General features: G+C 42.3%; 1 long non-coding RNA gene across 1 annotated transcript in view; it reads left to right on the top strand.

The window, feature by feature from the left end:
- LOC147030284 (uncharacterized) overlaps positions 1-22,981 on the top strand; it is a 52,080-nt gene that overhangs the window by 13,886 nt on the left and 15,213 nt on the right. The window contains exons 3-5 of the long non-coding RNA XR_015055768.1: positions 5,625-5,705; positions 8,664-8,771; positions 18,995-19,149. This is a non-coding gene — a long non-coding RNA (uncharacterized LOC147030284). The remainder of the gene's footprint in view (positions 1-5,624; positions 5,706-8,663; positions 8,772-18,994; positions 19,150-22,981) is intronic.

Raw genomic sequence — 22,981 nt, 5'->3', positions numbered from 1 at the left:
ACCCTTTGCCCAAAGCAGAGGATCTGTTCACCACTCTCATGGGTGGCCAGACATTCACGAAGCATGACTTGACCAATGCTTATGCTCAAATGGAACTGGATGATGATTCCAAGCCCTCTACAAGCATCGACACTCATCGAGGACTCTACATGTACAACAGATGCCCATTTGGCATCCGCTCTGCTGCACCAATCGACCAATGCAAGATGGAGACATTTATTGAAAACTGTACCAACGACAGTCGTATTTCAGGACGACATACTAGTGACTGGAAAGTCACAACATGAACACCCCCAGAACATAAACGAAGTCCTCAATCAGCTGTGGCAAGTTGCGTTACACCTAAGGCATGAGAAGTGTACCGTCATGGCACGTGAAGTTGAATACCTGAGTCATCAAATCTCCTGTCAAGGCATTTTGCCCTCTCCGAGCAAAGTTGAAGCAATTGCGAACGCACCAATGACACAAAACATTTCAGAACTTCGTGCATTCCTGGGTATGTTGACCTACTTTGGTAATTTCCTGCCTCAACTCAGCACAACCGTCGAGGCTCTGCATCTTCTCCCCAGGAAAGGCATTGTCTGGAAATGGGAAGCTGCCCAAACAAGAGCGTTCAAGGCTGCTAAAACCATGCTGTCCTCCTCGCCGTTACTTGTACATTACGACCCATCCAAGGAACGTATTCTCAGTTGTGATCGCTCTTCATATGGCATCGGGTGTGCGTTGTTGCAAACAAATGGAACCAGTAATCTCCAGCCTGTTGCGTATGAATCACAAACCCAATCTGACACTTTACGTCGCTCAGCTCAAGTAGAACGAGAGGCATTAGCATGTGTCTGGGGCACCTTAAAGATGCACCAATACATCTTTGGAAGACGTATTACCATTGAGACTGATCACAAACCCTTGTTAGATCTCCAGGGAGAAACCAGAGCCATTCTGCACACATCATCAGGTCGCGTACAACGTTGGGCTTTGACCCTTGCCGGTTATAATTGTTCATTAGTTTACCGCCCAGGTAAGGAAATGTACTGTGCTGATGAGCTCAGCCACTTGCCACTTCCCGTAACCATCTCAGAACCTCCACTCTCTGGCAATATCATTCATCTCATGGCTAACGTCATTCACGATGAGGCACCAATAACCGCTAAGCAGATTGCTTTTGCTACCAATAGCAAACCGGATTTGTCACAAATTAAAAGCTGTGTTATGTCAGGTGATTGGACATCATCACCGGAAGGGGCGAAACTGTACCTCATCAAGAAAGATGTGCTCTCTATTGATGCAGACTGCCTGCATTGGGGAGGTCGAGCGATAATGCCGCCTAAACTCTGCGGGAAAATTATATCAGTGAACTCAACAATGCTCATCCAGGCAATGTCACCATGAAGGCTGTCGCCCGAGCCCATGTTTGGTGGCCTGTTTTAGACAGGGACATTGAGTCCAGTGCACACCATTGTTACACTTGTCAAGCTAATGCCAAGACACCGCCACAGTCTCCATTGGCCATGTGGCCGTGGCCATCAAAACCATGGTCCAGACTACACATTGACCATGCTGGACCATTTCAAGGGAAGCTTTTCCTTATCGTAGTTGATGCCACTCCAAATGGATTGAAGCTCTCGTGGTGCTATTCTCATCCTCTGTTGTAATATTTGTAGCGCTACATACCATGTTCGCGCAACATGGAATTCCAAACTCCATTGTATCAGATAATGGATCGTCATTTACAAGTTCAGAGTTTCAGAGCTTTTGTAAAATGAATGACATCAAGCGCTACACATCTGCCCCCTACAAACCTGCCAGTAATGCTCAAGCCAAACGTGCTGTTCAGATCATCAAGAATGGTCGAAGCCGTGTCAAGGAAGGCTCCATTCAATCTCGTCTAGCTCGTGTGTTGCTCAACTACCGCACCAGACCACATCAAACTACCGGTCGCTCACCTGCCAAGCTTCTGATGGGTCATGAATTAACAACACGGTTATCATTAGTGCACTCGGACGTAACGGTCCAGGTCGAGATTAACAAGTATCACCAGAAATGTAATCACGAACAAACATCTGTATACCGCAACTTCCAGATCAATGATCCTGCAAACGTGTTGAACTCCGGATGTGGAACCAAGTGGTTATCTGGCATCATTATCAATAACCTTGGTGAAATGATGATTCTTGTGAAGTTGTGTGATGGTAGATGCATGGGTAAACATGTTGACCAACTCAGGTTATGTCATGAAGAGTCAAGCATTGAACCGGCTCAAGTGCTTTTGTCACCCACTCCTGTATTAACACCACCTGCGTTTGAACCTGAGGTGTTTCCCCATGAAAGCTTCTCACCCATCAATGTACCTGAACTCCTTCCCAACCCTGTACCACTTATTGAGAAGCCACAGCAGTTGCAAGCAAGGACAGCCCTCCACTCGCCCTGAGAAGATCAGCTCGTGTCTGTAAGCCTCCTGAGTGTCTTGATTTGTAAAAAACAAAAACAAAACAAAAAAGTTGGTGGGAGGGAGATGAGATGTATCAGTAGTTTATGCTAACGAATGCATACATGGGTGCACCAGGGCATGGTTAAGTAGAGTCATGTGACCCGCCCATGTTCCGATGTGTGCTGTGCTGTGTTGTGTTCTTGTCCGAATTAAATCTGTTGTTCCCACTTCAGAGCCTTCGTGCCTGTCTATTGAGGACATTACACCATCTCTGCAACAGGGTATGTAGAGTAATCCACTGGCACATCTGCAAATGTCTCAATATCCCAGTTGCAGAAAACTCATGGAAACAGGAATCAAAAACAATCACTGAAAACAAGGAAGTAACTCACGCTCACGTTCTACCGAATGATCCCATTGAGCATGAACATAGAAAACAAAGCATTGTGATTGCATATAGTACTGGGGTACAAAAATGAAAAGAAGGCATTGCTAATTGAGGTTTCTGTACCCAGTAATTTTGGTCTGAATAATGCAGAAATCAAGAAAATGACCAAATATCAAGACCTCAAAAATGAAGTGAAAAGATCCTTGAATCTGGAGTGCCAAAATTGTACCAATGATCATCAGGGCAATGGGAATGATGAAGAATAACCTCACAGAGATCTTAGAAATCATCCCTGGGAATATTACTACAAGCAAACTGCAGTTCGAAGCTGTCAGGGGCTCAGTGAAAAAAAAAATAAAAAAAAATCACAAATCGGTCCAAGAATCATGGTCCCTTACTGAAACAGAGGTAGATACTTCGAGACCTGGGAGAACTCCGTCCCACCTTTTGAAACCCGCATATGGAGATAACGACCAACAACACACACACACACACACACACACACACACACACACACACACACACACACACACACACACACACACACACACACACACGCACACGTGATTGCAAGACCCCCATCTCCCGCTGCTCGTGGGACCGACTGATGATGCAATCACTATCCAGAACAAATCAAGTTTAATGCAAAGGAGTGAAGAGTGAATACGTTCTTATAACCATACCAAGGAAGAGCAGATGCAGACAAGAACTCAACCGGCACTCGGTGGAGCGCATACCTCCACCAGGCCGAACAGTTTACGTTTTGGATCCCACTGATAGGCCGGATCCTGATCCGGATCTTCACCGAAATCGAATCAATTTGTCCATGTGACACATCATCCTGTCCATCAAGTTTCGTCTGAATCCGTGAACATTTTGAGATAGCAAACTGTACTGTATATCATTTATGGTCTGATCACTCAATAGTGACGAATCACTTAAAAAAAAATTTTTTATCTCATATCCAGAACCGGATCTTCACCAAAATCGAATCAATTCATGCTTGCCACACACTCAACTTGTCCACCAAGTTTCATCAAAATCCGAACATAACCTTTTGAGAAATCCTACTCACAGAAAGACAGACACACTGACAGATAGACACAGACAAACAGGGGTGAAAAGATAACCCCCTTCAGTGGCACAGGTAATGTTTAACCATAGATATGACAAATGAAAAGCGATTGTCAAGAACTATGGAGACCTTAAGGGGAGGGAGATTGAGGTATTTTAGGTGCGTTGGAGAGGGCAGAGTTTACTGGTGGTTGTATTTAAAAGGAAAAAAAAAATGGTAATGGAAAGAATATCCTGAAAGTGAAAGACATTGATGAAGATTGCCTCCAAAGCCAGTTACAGACTTGCCATCCTCCAATATTCCAGGTCATTCCTTTAAAAATCAGAGCTACTTTAAGTCTACAAGGCTGTTATCCGTAACTCGGTTAGGATAACCAAGCATGGGCTTGGTGCCGCTGCATCACATCTGTTTCTGTCCGATTCTGTGTAATCTAAAGCTTTTTTTGTACATGAGGTCAAGGCTCGTAAAAGAGCTAGAACACTGAATGGATCAGAATGCAGCAGAACAATAGGAACAGTAAAGAGAGGGGGGAAAACGACAACAGCAGTGCTAAAGGAGAAAATAGGGGGAGACATGGGCAATCAAACAGAAGATTAAGAAGACACCCGAAGTAGTAAAGAGCGAAGATGGAGTCATCAGGGGGAACCTGGATAGGATTCGGGTTTCAGCCGCTACTCCGCAACCCTCAAACCCATCCAGGCGCAGCCAAGTGAGCCTTACAGAAAACTTTGTGCAAGAATTCACTTCTCCTCGAGGGACGGATAACAAAGGAGAGAAATAAAAAGTAAAAGAGATAAAAGAAAAGTAAAAGCAAGAATTGGAATGAATAAAGAGAAATGTGAAAAAGTGTGAAAGGAATAAAGAACAAATATGTCCTGGAGGCTTAGTTTCCTTGGTGTCAAGGTGAGCAAGGTGAGGGGCAGCTCTCTGAGCAAGGTGAGGGGCAGCTCTCTGAGCAAGGTGAGGGGCAGCTCTCTGAGCAAGGTGAGAGGAAAGCTCTCAATATTGCTGGAATCTTCTGTGATGAGGCCGAAATATAAGGCTGTTGGTGCTCATATCACAAGCAGGTCGGTGGTACTTGTTTATTACCACCCTCCCTCTGATCTTGCTCCTTCTGCTCTCTTTCAATCCTTCAACCCTTCCCAAAACCCCCAGGATGCTCACGTTCTTCCAGTAACCCCGCCATGGTTAAAATCCAGGCTGACTGCACATCTGAGCTCCTTTTGTTCTGAACCCACCTTCCAGGGGTTGCTATTTCCCACCCTTTCCTGCAAGGCTTCAAGCAAGCAGGGCACCTACTGTCATTCCTCTACTGTCATTCCTCATCTTTACCCACAATATTTTATCTCCATTAACCTTTTCTAGCCCAACCCTTATCTCTTTCTCTCTCTCTCTTCCTCTTCCTTTATTTTCCTGTTGGTTCATCCCTTTGCTTATTGTATCCAAAAGTTGCTCCGTTACCCGTGACCCCACTGTCAGTTCATACCCCCATCACCTCACTGTTCCCTGAGCTTCAATGTTGAAGGGAGACAAAAACAAAGTGTTTTTAAAATGTGTAAAATTATAATTGATTATAGTGCAATTTATACTGTACTAGCAGGGTGTGCTTACACGTTGTCTCGGGTCGCTCACCTGCATTCGATTTTTCATTTATTTTTTGTCATTTATCTATATTTTCATTAATGGATGTTGTCCGACGATTCTGTTTTTTGTTTTTTTTTTTCTCCCTCCAGCTTCGATGTCCATTGCCACACAAAATTTCAGCTTTCTACATCACCTAGAAGATGTCCATTCATCACCAATCTTTAATATCAGTGAGTGAAGCAGTCAGTGGTTCGAAAGAGCTTTCTATATAGTGTATAAGAATAAGAAATATCAAATGCTGAAGCTGTCTGAGCTGATGTAAATAAGTGTGTATGGGTGGGATTAATGAGACATAGAATAATGATTTAAGATTGGGGTGAGAGTAAATATGGGAATAAGATATCTCCCTTCAGGCATAATCCACAACGACTGTGCCACGTACCATGCTACCACCTCCCCACATAATGGAGATGGAAGAGGAATAGAAACGAACTGTTAAGATATTAATAGACGACGAGGCTTTTTGGGAACATTAATGTGGAACTGTCACGTAACTACATATAGCACAACCAAAGAGCGCAAAGGTTTGTGAAACCCATAGTCACACTGTTGGCTTTGATTTTCCTCCTACTACCATGTTGGCCAGAGGCTAAAATAATCCATGAGTTTGGCAGCAGACGTGCCATGAAGGCACAACTTGTGTGGATGCAAGGCTTTTCCAAAGCATGGGGAGGGGCTCGGAAGGGATGGTGGGGAGGATGGGGGGTTGGGTGGGAGGGGGGAGGGTGAAGAGACCCTCATCGATCAATGTCTCCTGTTGAGAGGAGAAGAGAATCGCCAGGCTCTGGGGAAGGACGATGCTTGGAGCTGATCTGAAAAAGGAGTTGGGAATGGGGAAGTGAAGAGGGAAGGTTTGGGGGGGGGGGTGTAGAGTGACGAAAGGGTACAGGCAAGAAAGTGCTGTATCAGCACTCTTATCCACTGTCCCAGAAGACTACTTAGTGATGAGGCCCTCTCAGAATAACCTTGAAGGAACTGTTGTTTAATGAGACACATACCCTGTAATCTCAATAAATCCTGCACCTTCACCATCGTGCAATACTTGATGCATAATGATGGTGTTTGTTTTCAGAAATGTATAAGATAGGTATTTGAACAACCTGATGCCGGATTTGCTTCCATGATATCTACATCCCCAGACATCCATCTGCTGCAGGTATTTCAAATAATGAACAGGTAAGATGTGGAATGGAGCCGGAGCACCTTTATGTACCACCGCGGCAACTTTGATGTCATCCATCATGTATTGCAAACAGAACAGCCGGTTTTACATCCTCATCAGAAGAAAGGCATGCTCAGAGATGCAGCATCCCATTTGGCACAGCATCAGGTCTCCGCTGGAGATGTAATCTCCACGAGACAATGATGAGCTCTATTCAACATGAACTATATGTGTTTAGCACCATAGAGTCTGCCAACGTCGATCTGGAAGAAAAGAAACTCATGGAACATATCGACAATGGCATAAGAATGTTGAAGGTCTCAGGTTCGCCACAACAGATCAGGTCCACTAAGGCGAGAAGAACACTCGATTTACATGAGAAAAGAGCGACCCAAGCAGAATTGTAAAGCATATCAGGTTGGGTCTTGATGGAGTCGCTTTTGGCCAGATGAAACGACGTTATCAATGACGTCACTTCGTGACACCCCTCGGGTAGGCATGCCATTGTGCTTGACCATTATCTCCAGGATGTACTCCACCAAACAGGCCCCGGTCTCTGGCAGCTGCCCTTCTTGAACCAATTTCCTTCGATCTAGCCAGAAACTCCTCCATCAACAAACACAGAAGGACCACACGTGCTGTTCAGTAAATTCACCATTAATAACCCAAAACCGTTCATATATGTCTGGCAAGAGTTCTACTTGATATTCCGAGCTTAATCCTAATTAATTAGTTCATGACTTGTTTTATATCAAACTATGGTTTATTGTGATCCATTAAAAAGGACCACGATGTTTTATCTTCACATTCCCGTTTATTTCACGAGGCAAATTCCATATTCCCAACACTGACACTCAAGTGGTGCTGTTGGTATTCCCAAAATAACCTCTGGCTCATGATGTGGCTAAACCTGGTGTTGGCTTAACGGTTAAGGTGGTTAGCTTAAAATATTGGCTTGACAGTTAAGGTGGTTGGCTTAAAATTATAGGAGATCCAAATCGTGGGGCAGATAACAGCAATTTTGAGAGGAATCGTGCAAATGATGATCCAAGCATCAAATTTGGCACATTCGTTCTCCAGGGGATTCTAATCAAATCTGCCTGATCTGCCATATGAAAATACAAATTTTTCAAAATTTTGATTTTCAAATGGCCCATCGGGCAGATTTGATCAGAAATGCCAAATTTGATGCTTGTATCATAATTTTCACGATTTTCTACTATATACTACACTATAAGTCTTGAGTTCAAGTCCCTGTTTTTCCCCATTGATTTAACACCAGGTGCGTTGACTCAACCTGTCATGCTTCTGAAGTCGGTGAAATGAGAACCAGATTACTGGTAACGGGGCATTTCATCAGTCCTAAAAAACACGATGCAACCAGCAGCCACAGGCTGAATACGAATACATAAAATGATGTCGTTGAATCCAGCTTCAAATTGTGTATATCAAATGTGCTTGTCCATTTTCCACTAATGTGATTATTTTGAACCTTGGGAAACAAAGTTCAAAAGTACACCGTCGTCCACTAATGTCTTTGTGCTGAAGCCGATGTGGATGTCTGTACAACCTCCTCCATGAGTTTTTGATCAATGTTCAGAAAAAAAAAATCAATAAAGAGGTGGATTTCCCTTTAATAATGGACCCTGATTTTAAAAAAAAGATAACTCGCTAATAAGAGCAGATTAAAAGGAATAAAAGTGGAACAATTCCATGCTGACAGTGCAGAGCTAGTAGACAATGGGTGTGGATACAAGGATGTTATTTGATGAAATAGATGCGTTTTATTCCTCTCCCCCCCCCCAATCCCCACTCCAGACACGTTCTCAATCTCCTCTCACTCCCCCCCCCCCCATAAACCCCATTAAGACTCGATTTTTTTTCTCATGTCGTGAACAAACTTTGGTACATTCCTGGTGATGAAGGTTGTGGTTAAGTTTTCATCGAATCGCATGTGTATTTTCAGAGAAGAAGTTGCAAGTGTTTATGATCGGTGGGACGGACGGATGGATGGATTGACTGAGAGACAGACTGATGACGCACCATCCCATAACCTCCTGGAATGACGTTCCAGGTGAGATAAAAATAAAGATTCATTGGGGGTGGTGTTTAAGAGTGATGTTCCGGAAAGCTTCCTCACTGCTTCAATGGCACTAAACTTTCTTATTCTTTTGTTGACGATGGTTAAAATTATTATTTTATTCATATTTAAGTAACTGTGAGGGGTATGGTGTTGTATGAACCCTCTAGTTACCCTTGCCAGAAGAGAGGGTATTGACATTGGGTCCGTTTGTCTGTCTGTTACTTCGCAGGAAATTTTTTTTTTGCCATGTCTGTTGGTGTTTAGCGTTTGTTTGTCTGAGTGTCACACGATTTTTTGGCCACAGTTTTCAATCAATCGTGAATGTAGGTGACCAGCCAAGGACAGCAACATATAATTTTGTTGAACATCCGGATCCAGATTGGGATACGAAAATTTTTTAAGTGATTCTTCACGATTTAGAGATGGGGCCAAAAACGATATATAGCACAATATCTCAAAAACTTATGGATGGATTCGAACGAAACTTGAGAGATATGTTGAGTGTGTGACAAAGAGCAATTTATTCGATTTTGGTGAAGATCCGAATCCGGATTCGGATACGAAAATAATTTAATTTTTCGCTCACCGAGAACGTAGTTCCAGGGAGCTTATGGGTCGGCGCGTCATCCGTCCGTCCGTCTGTCTACAAATACTTGCAAGTTCTCTGATAGTACACATATGATTTGGATGAAACTTCACCACAACCTTCATCACCCTGTATGTACCAAAGTTTGTTCATGGCATTTAAAAATAAATAAATAAATAAAATCGGACCTGAAAGGGGTCTATGAGGGATGCCCCCCAAATAGGTATTTGCTTTCTTCTCAGAAAATACACATGCAATTCCGAAGAAACTTCACAACAACGTTCATTGCCCATGATGTACCAAAGTTTGTTCACAGCATTAAAAAAATTCGGGGTCTCAGGGGGTCTACGAAGGGGTTGCCCCCCAAAATAGGTATTTGCTTTCTTCTCAGAAACTACAAACACAATTCCAATTAAAACTGGTAAACCAGTAATCCCGGGCTTCAAGGCGTGCCTCCATTTTAACAAATTTCAACACCATCACCCTGTCACATGATATGGGTTTTCCGAGTTAGAAAGTTATTTCAAGTCTGCAATGGGGTCCAGCTTCGGGGTCCCTCAAGTTATATCAATGAAGGATTGAAAAGCCCAGAGCAATACATGATAGAGAAAGAAACTTCAAATTGGACAAATCGAGGCTGGACAAATTTTCAAGTCCCCAAAAAAGTCCAATAACTCCACATTTGCATATTAATGTAAATGGCGAACTTGTAGAACATTATAATATCTTCCAGAATGTGTGGTCACTTTTTGTCTATCTTCTTTGGTTTTCATTTTACGACATGTCAAAAATGGGTGATTTTCAACTTTGGGGGGCTCTGGGGCCTCACTGGGGTAAAATACAGACATAGTGTAAACATATTTGGAGTTCGCTCTTCAAGGCCTATCAGAATCTGTGATTAAATTTTTTCAACTCTCATTTGCATATTTGGCATATTTAATGAGGCGAATCGGCATCATTTTAATCATACAAATTATGCAACGATTTCGACAAAATTAACAACTTAACATTACAATGGAACCTCGCAAATGTGTGCAAAAGTTTGAGGCTTTCGTGTTATCCCTTCAGGAGAAGAAGATGTTTTTAGGTTTTGGAGAAAATCCAATATGGCCGCCATACCACGTGACCTACGTCATCAAAATTTTCAAATTATAAACATCAAGTGGAGAGTTATTAAGATCTTAAGTTTCATTGAATTTCATCAAAGCATTGTTTTCATTTAACGACATTTCAAAAATGGTTGATTTTAAACTTTGGGGGGCTCTGGGGCCTCACTGGGGTCAAGTCCAGACATGCTATAAACATATTTGGAGTCCCCTGTTTATGTACTATCTAAATCTGTCATTAAATTTTTTCAACTCTCATTTGCATATTTAATGAGGCGAATCGGCATCATTTAAAATCACATAAATTAAATAACGATTTTGACAAAATTAACAACTTAACATTCCCATGGAATATCTGATATGTGTGCAAAAGCTTGAGGCTGTCAGATTATCCTTTCTGGAGAAGAAGATGTTTTTAGGTTTTGGAGAAAATCCAATATGCCCACCATACCACATGACCTACGTCATCAAAATTTTCAAAGTATAAACTTCAGGTGGAGAGCTATTAAATGGATAAGTTGCATTGAATTTCATCCAAGCGTTGTTTTCATTTTATGACATTTAAAAAATGGGTCATTTTCAACTTTGGGGGGCTCTGGGGGCTCACTGGGGTCAAATACAGACATAGTATAAATATATTGGGAGTCCCCTGTTTATGTGCTATCTAAATGTCATTAAATTTTTTCAACTCTCATTTGCATATTTTGCATATTTAATCAGGCGAATCGGCATCATTTTAAATCATATTAATTATGCAACGATTTCGACCAAATTAACAAATTAACATTAGCATGGAACTTAGCAAATGTGTGCAAAAGATTGAGGCTGTCGTGTTATCCGTTCTGGAGAAGAAGATGTTTTTAGGTTTTGGATAAAATCCAATATGGCCGCCATACCACGTGACCTACGTCATCAAATGTTTCATAGTATAAACTTCAGGTGGTGAGTAATTATCCTGTTAAGTTTCGTTCAATTTCATCGAACAGTTTTCCTTCCAGATCCGCCACAAAATCGGTCAGTAGAACATAAGAACGCCTTTAATAATAATACTAACGATTTCAATAGAGCTTCAGCCATGCTTGAAGCCCTAATTAGATTTGATTACAACCTTCATCACCAGTGATGTACCAAAAATTGTTCACGACATTAAAAAAAATCTGGGTTTAAGGAGGTCTATGTGGGGTTACCCCCCAAAATATGTATTTGCTTTTTTCTCTGAGAATGCACACACAATTTTGATGAAATTTGACCACAACCTTCATCCCCTGTGATATACCAAAGTTTGTTTAAGCCATTAAAAAAACGTCGGGGTCAACAGGACGGCGGGGGGGGGGGGGAAATACCACCCAAAATATGCATTTGCTGTTTTTTTCAGAAACTACACATGCAATTCCAATGAAACTTGACGAAAACCAAGTGTCAGTCTACGAGTTTGTTCACGACATTAAAATAATAATAATAATAATATTGGGGTCGAAGGAGGTATACGGTGGGGGTTGGGGGGTTTCCTCCCCAAAATATGTATTTGTTTTCTTCTCCAAAACCACACACACACAATTTCGATGAAACTTGACTCTGACCTTCATGTGCAGGGTGTACGACAAGAAGATTTATTCAATGTTGGAGATCCGAATCCGGATCCAGAAACAAGAATTTTTAAAGTGATTCTTCACCATTGAGAGAAGGGGCCAAAAACTATGGATAGCATGATATGTCAAAAAGTTGTGGACGGATTCGGAAAAAACTTGGTGGGGAGGTTGATAGGTCGGATCTTGTCGATTGGAATCTGGATCTTAACCAAAAATCAAATCAGCTTGTTCTCATCACCAAACTAACTCATACACCTAGTTTTGTTATCACTCGTCCACAATTTTTTGAGATATCATGCTATACTTAGTTTTTGGGGAAGAATCACTTGAAAAATTCTCGAATCTGGATTTGCATCTTCGCCAAAATCGAATCAATTCGTATTTTTCACTCAGCCAACATCTCCCCCAAGTTTCATCTGAATCCATCCACAACTCTTTGAGATATTATGCATTATCGTTTTTAGCTCCTTCTCTCAATGGTGACAAATCACTTAAGAAATTATCAAGTCCGGATCCGGATTCGGATCTTCACCAAAATTAAGCTTTGCTATCTTTGGCCAGTCACCTTCATACCCCAAAAAAATTCAGAACGATTGCTGAAAACTCTTTCCAAAAGTCGTATGACAAACTGACAAACAGGACAGACCAACATACTTGGTCAAAATATTTTTTCACCAAGTAATAACGCACAAGACCAACCAATAAACTTGAAAAATCTTCAATTCTCACAAGTCACTAACAGACAGGGGTGAAAACATTTATAACATCCGTCCACCTTCAATGGGAAGATGGAACAAAATGTTCCCACTGTATGATATCATTGCTCACATGGTTTGGCAGCCATTTTGGATTTACCCGAAAACTCTAAAAAAAATCCTCTTTTTCCAGAATGGCTGGAAAGATTGAGGGGAAACAACACACATGTTCCCCAAGCCTTGGGGAAATCAGTGTTCATGAACAATTAATAGGTCACATGGTCTAGCAGCCATATTGGATTAAACAAAAATCTTTTTAACATCTTTCTCCTGAATTGCTTCATCGATCGACGTGAAACTTCACAATTATGATCTGGTAGTGATGGGGGCTATTGTTTTAATTTTCAACCTGATCGGATGCATAGTGTGGCAGCCAGAATTGTTTCTTTTTTTTAAATCTGTTTTTTTCTAATTTTTTTTTTTTTTTGGCTCACTTGGCTGGGCCTGGAAGAGTTTGAGGATAAAGGAAGGGCAGCTGAAACCCGAATCCTACCCAGGTTCCTCCTGATGACTTCATCTTTGCTTTTTGCTTGTTCAGGTTCCTTCTGATGACTCCAATGCAGTACTGAACCTGCAGTATATGGTCTTTCATTTGATTTGAATGGGATTTATTTTAATCCCATTCTGAATTAAATTGAATTACAAGAAAAAGAGCAATCAGAGATTGCAGACCCTCACCAGGACTTGTTTTGTGTGGTGTGTTGTGTGGCGTTTCTATACTGGTTCGTTACATAATTAATAAGAGACATAACTGGAACTGCCACTTTATAACTACTGGCAGTGAAGTCCGGATACTAAGACGTCCCGCTTTGATGCAACCCCGCTTTGATCGGACACCTAACCCCGACCCATGACGTTTATTATTATTCAATTGAATTTAGAATGGGATTACAACAAATTCAATGCAAATGAAATGGAAGACCAAATCGGTAAAGTCCTGCATTGGAGTAATTAGAAGGAACCCAAACAAGCAAAAAGCAAAGATGAAGTCATCAGGAGGAACCTGGATAGGATCCGCATTTCAGGAGCTACTCCTCTACCCTCAAACCCATCCAGGCACAGCCAAGTGAGCCATATAACAATAAATAAATAAATAAATAAATAAAATAAATCAAAAAGAACTCAGATCAAAGAAATTAAATAATTCTGGCTGCCAGACCATGCACCCAATCAGGTTGAAATTTAAAACATATATTCCCCATCACTACCCGATAATAACTGCAAAGTTTCGTGTCATTTAATTAAGCGGTTCAAGAGAACTAATTTTTTTTAGATTGTTGCTCAATCCAATATGGCTGCCAGACCATGTGACATAAATTATTCATGAATACCTTGACATCCCTAAAGCTTGGGGAACATTTCTGTGAAGTTTCCCCTCGATCTGTCCAGCCATTCTGGAGAAGAAGATTTTGTTTTATAGGTTTTACGGTAAATGCAAGATGGCTGCCAAACCATTTGACCCATTGCATCATGTGAGTGAACATTTTATTTCTGAAGTATCGGCGGTCATACGTGTACAGTCTTGCCTCGATCTATTCAGCCACTTCAGAGGAGATTTTTGAAGGTTTTTATTTTAAACAATATGGCTACCGAATCACGTGATCAATGACATCAAGTTTATTTTCTGTGGACCATTTTATCACTGGATGACCCTCAAAAATTATCATAGTGATCAGATTTAGCATTCTACATATGCAATTATGATGTCATAACAAAGGCACCTATGACGTCATAAAAATCACTTATTCCCCATGGGGAGCACTTGCCACGTGCCAAGTTTCAATTTTTTCCCTTGGTGCGGTTTCAGAAATTTACAGGTGCAATTTTTTTCCTATTTTTCCAACATAGCTGTCACACCACGTGACCTATGATGTTATAATTATCATGATAACATTCTACATGGGTAGTCGCTCCTATGGTGAAAATTTTATCTCAATCTGACAAGCAGCTGCGAAGAAAACGCTGAAGTTCTCTGTGGACAAATAGGCAAACAGATAGACAAACAGACCTGAATGCAATACTCTCTCCTCTGGTGAGAGTAGTAATAAACATCATGGGTCAGGGTCAGGGTCAGGGTCAGGTGTCCCATCAAAGCAGTACATCTTGGTACCTGGTCATCACTGCCAGCAGTTATAAAGTGGCAGTTCTAGTTTTGTTAATTATTAAGTCCATAACACACCATTACACAAACACTATGGAAAAAGTTATGAGAGGCTTGTGTTAGTATTTCCTACCAACAAGTTTAAGTCTGCAGTGGCCTACTTTATTACCCTGCACTCACGAAGCAAAAAGTGGGGTTGAGTGATCAGTCGCGTCCGTATGTGCCTGCATTAAAAAAAAAACATTTTCTCAGCAACGATTAGTCTCATTGACACAAAATTTTCCAAATTGGTTCGCCTCCTCCTGTATAATTTTCAAGTCATAATCATATCACAGGTAACGTGGTACAGGCGCCATCTTGGAAAAACCGAAAAACTTTCCACCTCTATATCTCCAAAACTGCTCCATGGAAAAAATTTACACATGGCTCATTGTCTAGTACTCCCCATGCGAAATAAGATATGTTAATGCTGACATCAGTGCCTTTTTTATGATGTCATAATTTGACAAGTGCCATGCTCGATGCGGTCAGTATGAAAAAAATTTCTCTGCAATTGTTGATCCGACTGACATAAAATTTTCCACATAGGTGCACCTCTTCCTGTATAATTTTTTTAGTCATCTTATATATTATTTCCGAGTTTGTGGTTTCGTGCCGCGCTATCTTCGACTTTGTTCTGCGCTCGAGTAACGTGATATTCGGCTTACATTATCTCAAAGACCATATGAGGTGCATGATACAAAAAGAAGTAAATAGAATGGTTCTGAAACAGTGAAATCGTATTCCACTTACTGCATTAAAGTAAAATTACTACTGATACTCTGCATCAGTTCCTTTTTCAAACACACCCACCCCAACATGTCGCGCAGAGCGCGGGTTATGCGAGTAACTATGATGTCATAGGTTAGTATGTAGTACAGGCATCATCATGGAAAAAACGAAAAACTTTGCACCTCTATGTCTCCGAAACTACTCCACAGAAAAAATTTACACATGGCTCATTGTCAAGAACTCTCCATGGTGAATATGATTTGTTAATGACGATGTCATCGTTGCCTTCATTATGACATCAAAATTCGACATGTCCAATGCTTGATCCAGTCATTATGAAAGAACATTTCTCCGCAACTGTTGGTCAATGGACACATTTTTCACCATTGGAGCACTGCTTCCTGTAGAATTTTTCAATGGTAATTTATGTCATATATCATGTGGTACAGGCGCCAGCTTGGAAAAACCAAAAAAAATTTCCCCTCTCTAGCCCCAAAACCACTTCATGGAAAAAATTGAAACATGGCTCATTGTAATGTACTCCCCATGGGGAATAAGATATGTTTATGATGATGTCATCATTGCCTTTATTATGGCGTCATAATTTTATAAGCACAACACTTGATTCAATAATTAATGAAAAATATTTTCTTTGCAAATGTTGGTCAAATTGACACGAAATTTTGAACATAGGTACACCTCCTCCTGCAGGAAATTATCATAATTATGACATAATAGTTCACGTGGTACAGGTGCCATCTTGGAAAAACTGAAAAACTTTTCCCCTCTGTAGCTCCGAAACTACTCCATGGAAAAAATTTTAACATGGCTCATTGTAATGTACTCCCCATGGGGAATAAGATATGTTAATGATGATGTCATCATTGCCTTTATTATGACGTCATAATTCGACAAGTACAATGCTTGATCCGGACAGTATGAAAAAAAATTATCTGCAATTGTTGGTCCGATTGGCATGAAATTTTGACCAAAGGTGCGCCTCCTCCTGTAAGAATTTATAATGATAATTATAATGTCATAGGTCATGTGGTATAGGCAGTATCTTGGAAAAAACAACCAAAAAAACAAACTTTGTACCTATTTTTCTTGAAACCACTTCATTGAAAAATCTTGAAACATGGTTCATTGTCAAGTACTCCCAATGGGGAATAACATATGTTAATGATGATGTCATTATTGCCTTCATTATGACAACATAATTCGACAAGTGCAATGCTTGATCCGGTCAGGATGAAAATAAATTTCTCTGCAATTGTTGAAACCACTAACCGATCAATGCAAAACTTTAATTAATTGATCAACTACCCATGGGAAATATAGTTTGGTAAAAGTGACATCATCGGTCACTGGTCTGGCACCATATTGAATAAAAGAAAAAAAAACACCTTAAAAAAAAGCGTTGGCTTGCACCAAGTCCTTCTCAAGACTGCGCAGTGTAAGTATTCTATGAACGAATGCCATCTAGTGTGAGGATGTTTTCATTCACGGAAAATTTCCGTTGGTTGTGTGATTCCCCCCCCCCCGGGATACCACGATCCCATTTCTGGCAAGTATTTCTCAATCAGTTGCAGCAGGCAGTTCCCGGGGAAATCTTCCTCTCCAATGACCATGTCCTGATCTCGACATTGACCATTATTTTGAAAATGAGCATGACCACAACGTCTTCCACGCTGCTCATTCTCATCGACGTTGGATGTCACATTGTCCCGAGACGAAACAGCCTGAGCGGCTGGGGGAGGACTCACAGCAGCAACCTCAATGTTGCTGTGTTCAGAGGGGTCTGACATATGGTCATCATCAGAGGCAGAAATTTCCGAACATTCACTTTGGTTGGAGCCATCCAGATGTTGCAAAACTGGTTGGAGCACTTCCCCTGCAGGGAACCTTTCTGCACTTCCCCCTCTCAGCCATACTTCACCGCAAATAGACTATTATTACTTTGAAACATCCCGATCATTGGTCATCACTACTTCGGTGTAGTTTGCCCATAAACTGGGGTCTTTTAGGATTTCTCTCAATTTGCGAAAGTTTCACATTAATGACCAAAATGAATATTGATTGGATGATGTTTTATATGAAACAACAATAAGTACCTTCCAGTTGGGGAATAAAGCTGAAACTTTGCCTTGGAAAAAAACTCGAACCCAACATCTCAGGAAAAATCACAAAATCGTTGGAAAATGTTCGAAAATGGAAATATCTGTGAATAAAAGTCGGCCAGTGGAGCCTCGGTCTGTTCACTGTGGGTCACATGACGCAAGACAATGGAGCTTCCACTTGAATGGTTGCTTGGCAATGCTAACACATACCTCTTCCGCCTCTTATGGGATAACTTTTGCCGTATTTGCATTCAAAATTCCGATAGAATGAGCTCTTTATTGAAATTTTTACAGATAATCACGAATTGTTGACTTACTTGAGTTTATTGCTCCTTACAGAATGCAAGCACAATACACTTCATCAAATATATAAATCTCTCTTACAATAGACTTTGCCTGATGTTGGCTTAACGGTTAAGGTGGCTGGCTTAAGATCTTAGAGTCTTGAGGTCGAGCCTCTGTCGTTACGTTGAAAGAGCACCACGTGCGATGATTCAGCCTGTCCACCTTCTGAGTTTCGCAAAATGAGTACCAGCTTCTGGTAATAGGGCACTGCATCAGCGGCACAGCTGCGCTTCCAGAAAACTGATGCAACTCGCAGCCACAGGCTGCATACGAGACAACAATGCACTTCATCAACTATATAAAGCTTATATTTATAATGTATGCATGTTGGATGCACCTGAGTAGCTGCTTCCAGTGTATAAGCATGCCCCACCAGTCTGTATATGATGAAATTCATAGCAAGATAGGTACTCACTGATGTAAATGACTGTTCAACATCCTCTGACATTGGTAAGGCTTTTAGAGGTTTAAAGATTCCTGTAATTTTCTACAATGTAGGTCTCACCTTTACAAAGACAAGGTTGATTATGGGTGACAGCTAAATAATATGGCCAAGCAGAGGGAGAACTATCAGTGGCGACCAAACGCATGACGTCTTGGTGGCTTGATTGACCCAGGTGCTTCGTGTCAGCAGTCAGGCTTTACTGATACTTTAACGGAGAGGATAAGATTTGTTGTGTGAGTGTGGAGACACCCTTCTTCCCTTCCTTTTCCTTTCCGCTTCACTTATCACGGTAGCTCGCCTCTATGCACGCCAACTACTGCCAGTCTTGCATTTGGCACATGAATAACTAGCCCATTCTTTCCCTGTTTGTTTTTTCCTCATCCCAACATAAGACAGATTGCCTGCCACCACTGATGCATGCTGAGGAAGGACATGTCGTTGTCATTGGAATTTTTTTCAGCATCTGTCTATCTTTCCCGGTTCATCCACGTCATCAGTCCAGCAGCAGCATCGCTGATCTAGTCTCTGACGTCACAGACAATGGTTTTGAGGTGCGGTTTATGATGTAATCACACTGAAGAACACAATGTGTCAACATTTCCCCACAACATATTAATTTGATATTCTTCATCTCCTTAACACAAATGGGCAGCAGAGTAGGCCTATAAAATGAGTGCTGTACTCACCCTAATTACTTTTGCTTCTTGGTTTCCTTCCACTGATATCTGCTGTTATGTCGGGGGAGGCGCTGCACCGTGAAGTATGCCATATTCTGGAGGGGACGTGATCTGGCTCTTCCTTCCGGATTATATGGATGTAAAAGATCCCATGCTGCCTTTTGTTGGGTCTTCGGGAATAAAACTTGCAGTTAAAGAAGCAAATGCACAAGTAAATATGATATGGATATGATAGTGGGGCAACTTAGCATAACAATTGTGCATTTTGTGAGGAAAGCACCAAATTTGGTACACTAGTAGCCTATCATATTATGAACAGATTTGGATATTGGGCCATCTCAAAATTTTTGATGGCAGTGGAAAATGGCCGCCACAGCCATCAGCGGCTGAATTTGAGATGGCCCAATATCCAAATCTGTTCATAATATGATAAGCTACTAGTATGCCAAATTTGGTGCTTTCCTCACAAAATGCACAATTGTAATGCTATATTTAGCTAAGTTGCCCCACTATGATACATACTCGATGAACAAAACAGCCTTTTCAATAGTACTGAAACAGAATCAACCAGAACGGACAGCTGGATCTAGAGCCAGACCAGAACAAAACATAGAATCAGCGTATTCTTGTCAACTACCCAACTCATCCCCCTATTTTTGTCACAACTCGTCCACAACTCTTAAAATATCATGCAATGTGTCGTTTTTGGCCCCATCTCTCAATGGTGAAGAATCACTTGAAATTAAACTTTTCTCGTTTCCGGATCCGAATTTGGATCATCACCAAAATCGAATCATTTCGTCCTTCTCACACATCCAACCTCTCCACCAAATTTCGTCCGAAACTATCGTCAATTTTTAAGATATCCTGTTCACAGACAGCCAAACAAACAGACAGATGGGGGTGAAAACATAACCTCCATCCACCTTTGGTGGCGGAGTGAAATAAGAGCGGCAGGTATACGCTGACATGAGTGGTTGTAAAAAGGCGGACGCAAGACGAACAGGCAGGCACAATAAAAACAGGTGGACACAAGAAAAACAGGCGGCCACAAAATAAACAGGCAGACACAAGACGAACAGGTGGATGCAAGACGAACAGGCAGACACAATAAAAACAGGCAGACACAAGATGAACAGGTGGATGCAAGATGAGCAGGTGGACACAAGAAAAAAAGGTGGACACAAGATGAACAGGCAGACACAAAACAAACAGGTGGACACAAGAAAAACAGGTGGACACAAGATGACCAGATCGACGGAAACATGATGGAAAGAACAGAGTGAGAACTGGCCAAATCACAGCTGCAGGCTTGGGGGTTTACGCATACGTGAACTGTGGCACATGGGGTATTCAGAATATTCTAGAAACGAGATATTTATTGGGACTCCGCTCAAAAGAGCCACAGTTATTTTTCTCATAATATAAACTTACTATGCTTATGGTTGTTCTATGTCCTTCGTTTTACGAGCAAGTTGCCCATTCCTACACAGGATTATACATGGGGAAGGGATGTGGGAGGCAAAAATGCAAATGGTGTCTTCCTTCATCAAGTCGTCAAGCTGAGAGCAACGATCTGCATTTATTGCCGCATCTGATGCAATTTAAATTCTCCAACAGAGACGAGGTGCTCCATTTGAAACTTTGTCCGATATGTGTATCTTTATGATGCCTGGGGTCCATAATTTGAAATCTGAATTGGTATGAAAGCCTGCAGTGCAGATCACCAATTGCAAATGAATATTTGGCTTAATCTCACATTGTTAATTATTTTGGAGTATAATGCAGAAGTTTGTTCCGTCATATAATAATGAATCTAGCTGAAGTGGAGTATCGAGGTGCAGCTCCAAACCCACAAACACATGGTGAACGTGTATGGTGAAGGTGTACCCTCATGTTCCACAGGATCCCAAAGGGTGGAAGACTTCAAGTGTGAATTTGAGTCTCTTAAAGATGCCCCGGGGACAGGATGGCCTCCAGATTGGAACCACCCACAAACTGTTTCCCAGTTCAATGCAGTCATCATGGCAGATTCTCATGTTAAAGTCTCCAAAATATTGTTACGGCTGTGGAAATTCGCATTACACCATGAAGGGCCCGGAGGTGAGATATCTCTAAGTACATGTGTAGTTAGCCCCAAATCCGTTATCTCGAGGGAATTTATGTGATTCATTCGGGCTGTGACGCTTTGAGATAGCCGTTTTTTTGTTCTATCTTTATTTTCAACCAACCACGTCTCAACCGCCATCACATAACAACCACCTTAACCACCACGCCGGCCATCGTCACCAACTACAACCACGCTCCAACCCTCAGACAACAACAACAACGCCAACAGCCACGACCTTTACCTTCATAACTCAATCCCGCAAACATCGCATCACCGTCATTCCCAAACGGCACCATAACCATCAAACCACCACCGATAAACCCTCCACCACCCTCACCTCTCTCCTTCTATGGCCATTCCCGCACCACCTGTGAACACTGAGCGTCGGGCTGTCTTGGGCTCGTTCAGCGATACGCACCGAGCCGCGAGCGCAAATAGCGGCCTTTCCAAGGGAGAATTCGGATCAGGAATGCTACACGCCCACTTCTGATCTGTCCAATTAGCAAGCGCGGAGCGGCTTGGCCCCGCCTCCAGGCGCGTCTGTGTGAAATCGATATATGCAAATTGTAGGATCAGGGGAGGTTCACGCCCACTTTTCCTCCGTCCAATTGGCGAGCGTGGCTCCGCCCCCGAGGTCATCCTGATCCGGATATTTGCATATTGTTTTCTCTGGCCGGCCTATAAAACGGCGAGCGCAAGGCGAATCATGGCAGAGTGTGGCAGTAGCAGTGTGTGTAGGCAGGGCAGAGTGAGTCGAGTCATCGGTGTGGCAGCGAGTTGGGTTCTGCAGTCGGCTGAGGAGAGTTGCGGGAAGAGGCAAAGGAGCTCGGGTCCGAGGCGAGAAGGACGGCGGTCGACGACGAGGTCGCGGTGTGAGATCGCTCATCGCGGGACCGAAGCCAGCCAGCCATTCTCCTCCCCCACGGTATCAACAATTCCCCCTTTCCCCCACGCTGAGATAGTGCAAAAAGGGGGCCCCGTTCCCACCCCACTCCAAACGTCATGCCAACGAAACCCGCCAAGGAGCACGGAGTCGGGGCACAGCCACGCGGCCACATCTGCGGCTCGTCTGCCAACGCGTCACGAGGACGCAGGTAGGACCCCACTCCCCCGGTCTCGCGGACCTGGCCGCTCCTCCAGGTCACGCACACATATTGGCCCCCAGGCCTGTCTGCCCCATTGTCTATGAGGGTGGCTTCTTTCCTTTGCTTTTGAGTAAATGTGTGTTGGCGCCGTCTGTAAAGTAGAACTGTATAAGTGTTGCCATGTGTACGCGTATTCGGTAGTAACTCTGCGTCATTGTTTCTTTTGTTTTAACTGCTTTATGTGCACTTTGACTGTTTGACTGTACATGTGTGCTTTCCGTGTGTCGCGTAATAAATTTGCATTGTGTGAACAGTTTTCCCGTTTCGCTTCATCTTTTCTTTATTGACCCTCCATCCTGCTTCACCTAAAGGGTTCGTAGTGGGCTTAATACGCCCAGTAATTAATCCGAACCGTCCAGGTCGGCGATAACACCGCTCGGTTATCCGGATAGCACGGAACGGGCCGCCCAAGCGGCCCGTGTCCGGAGTCGACCTGCGGCGAGGTGCGATC

The sequence above is a fragment of the Eptatretus burgeri genome, chromosome 3, assembly GCF_056783735.1.
Source record: "Eptatretus burgeri isolate ZD-2024b chromosome 3, Ebu_testis_v1, whole genome shotgun sequence".
NCBI classification, from domain to species: Eukaryota; Metazoa; Chordata; class Myxini; order Myxiniformes; family Myxinidae; genus Eptatretus; species Eptatretus burgeri.
Note: the sequence above shows the minus strand (reverse complement) of the source record. Positions and strands in the feature narration are given on the sequence as shown.